This window comes from Eptatretus burgeri, chromosome 12 (genome assembly GCF_056783735.1).
Source record: "Eptatretus burgeri isolate ZD-2024b chromosome 12, Ebu_testis_v1, whole genome shotgun sequence".
Classification (NCBI taxonomy): Eukaryota; Metazoa; Chordata; class Myxini; order Myxiniformes; family Myxinidae; genus Eptatretus; species Eptatretus burgeri.
Genome location: NC_140972.1, coordinates 80,467,663 through 80,470,162, shown reverse-complemented (window position 1 = coordinate 80,470,162; position 2,500 = coordinate 80,467,663). Strand labels below are relative to the sequence as shown.

The 2,500-nt window shown below is 44.8% G+C and overlaps 1 protein-coding gene across 3 annotated transcripts in view; it reads left to right on the top strand.

Moving 5' to 3' along the window:
• LOC147015980 (atrial natriuretic peptide receptor 1-like) overlaps positions 1–2,500 on the top strand; it is a 206,338-nt gene that overhangs the window by 164,738 nt on the left and 39,100 nt on the right. The window lies entirely within an intron of this gene.

The following is a 2,500-nucleotide window of genomic DNA, read 5'->3' as shown; positions in this document are numbered from 1 at the left end:
GCAGCAGATATTGTCAGGGAAATTTGTCAAAATCAGATCCAGAAGAGATGAAGTACCATTGGTTGAGATCCGGGTCGGGAAGTTGACCGATTGAGTTAGTCCCAATCAGTCGCAGAAAGCTTTTGCTGAGGTGCCATGACAGGTGAGAGAGGTACCCACACCTCGCCAACTGGCATGATGACAATTGAAGTCGCCACATAAGAGGAAGTGAGAGTTTGGATGAGAAGAAAGAAGATGGTCCATGTTTTCGGATAGTGAGGTGTAGATGGAGTCATCAATGTTTGGTGGACAGTACAGTACACATATATACATGAGGTGGGAGTGGATGGGAAGCCGTAGCCAGAGGTATTCATGGGGTGTGGGGGAGTGAGGGCAGTGCATGGAGAGTGAGGAATAGAGTCTTTGATGAAGAGAGCAACTCCTCCACCAGGACGAGGCTCAGGTCTGTCATACCGGAGGACGGAGTAACCATGGAGAGATACTTGGGAGTCAGACACGTCTTGGGGGAGGAAAGTTTCTGTTCGGCAGATTATGTCTGGTTTGTCCGTGGCAACCTGTATGGAAATATCTGAAAGGTTTGAGCGAAGGCCCCAGATATTTGAGGTCCACACTGTTCGTGAAGAGGGAGCGGAGGAGGCTGTGGGTGCAGGTGGTGGGAGGGGAGGGGGAGGGTAGGACAAGGGGGGAGGGGGAGGTAAGGAGGGTTGTTTAAAGAGTGTGGGGGATTGCAGAATAGCTCGGGGAGGGGCCGGATGAGGAGGAGAAAAGGCTCTGTGATGCTGGGGTCGAGGGTGGACAAGAGAGGGGCAGAAGGCAGTTGAGGATTTGAGGAGGTGGAGTGAAGAGATGGAGGTGAGAGGGCAGTGGAAGGAGGCAGCTTTGTGGATGAGAGGGGGGCAACTTTGAGAAGGGTGAGTGAGGGGGGTGAATGCTGGGAGAAGGGTGAGTGGGGAGAGTTGTGGGAGAAAAGTGAGGGGGGAGTTTTTGAGAGAGGTGAGAGGGAGGCTTGGAGGGAGAAGAGTGTGATGGTTGCTTTGAGAGGGAGGGGTGAGAGTGGTGAGTTGGCACTGAAAATGGAAAAAAGAATGGTTGATGGAAAGCAAACATTTATTGCAAACTGGGGTTTTAAAAAATGTTTTTGGTCAGAGATGCGATTAAACATAATTATTGATGGATGCAATAAAGGCGAATTCAGAGAATGGAGAGAAGAAACGCTGTAACAGTTGGATTTTTTAGGCAAGGTATGAAGGAAAGGTCGAATTGAGAGCAGTCTGTTTAAATAGTAGAAGAGTAGTGCATTATGATTCAGTAAAGAGCACCACACGTGTGAAAGAGGAAGATGAAGCATTATAAGAGATCGTTTTTATTATTATTACTATTGTTTGAGAGAGTTTTCATCAGATTCGGTCATGGAAGTGTTGCAGAAAAAATTGTGAGGAGAATGGTGAAATTGGATCGATAAACCAGGGGGTCGAAACAGATCATGTGGTTATGGGAGAAGCTCTTGGCTATGGGAGGTGTATCGTCAAAAGTGAAATTATTTATTTTAAATAAGGATTGCGTAACATTCATAAAAGGTAAGGTTGAAGTAAAATCGTGGAAGTGTGTGGTGAATTTGGACGGTAAATGCAGTGTGAAGCTGCTGGGTCGATGAAAAGTACCAGGAAGAGTAGAGAGAGTCACGTGGTTACAGGAGGTGTGGAGATCGAAAGGATACAAGGAAGATCATTATTTTTGATGTATTTTTGAAGAACAGGTAAGATTCAGGAATGGAAGGTTGTAGGAAGAAATCGTGAAGGTAATGGTGAGAGAGGGTCAGCTCAGTCGAATAAAGATGGTGTGCTGGCATGAGGAAGAAGAAGAAGAAGAAGAAGAAGAAGAAGAAGAAGAAGAAGAAGAAGAAGAAGAAGAGTAAGAATAATTCGAATAAGAATAAGGATCGAGACTCGTGAGTGTGCAAGGAGAAAGGTAGTTTTTAAAAAAATAATTATTTTGGATTTAAGACAAGAAATAGAGTGCTTCATTGGGAGGGATGGGAGATGTTGGGAAAGTGGGGAAGATAGAAATTGAAAGTAAATGTGGAGAAAATACAAATAAATACGACCGTACACCGAGGGGAGGGATGGGTTGGCCTCAAGCACCCGGTAAGACAAGGTCGATGAAAACTCACAAAATAGCACGATTTTTTTAAACGAAACCGAACTAGGAACACACAGTAACATGTAGGTGAGAAAATAAACAGTTAAAACTGGACAGATAACGACCGGAAACTTAATTTTGAGATTGTCAGCAGAGAGCCCTGAAGGAGACCTGCCGACGCTCCAAACTCCAAACCCAGACACTCTATAAGTTGTCATTCTGGTGATATGCAGGCAGAGATTTGCATCAAAGAGTTATGTTGTCCTACAGTGGAGGGTTTAATTTAGTTGTTCGTTCAACTCAAATTTGCCTGTGAATGTAAAAGATCCCATAATACGATTTGAAATGTGGTTAGGCATTG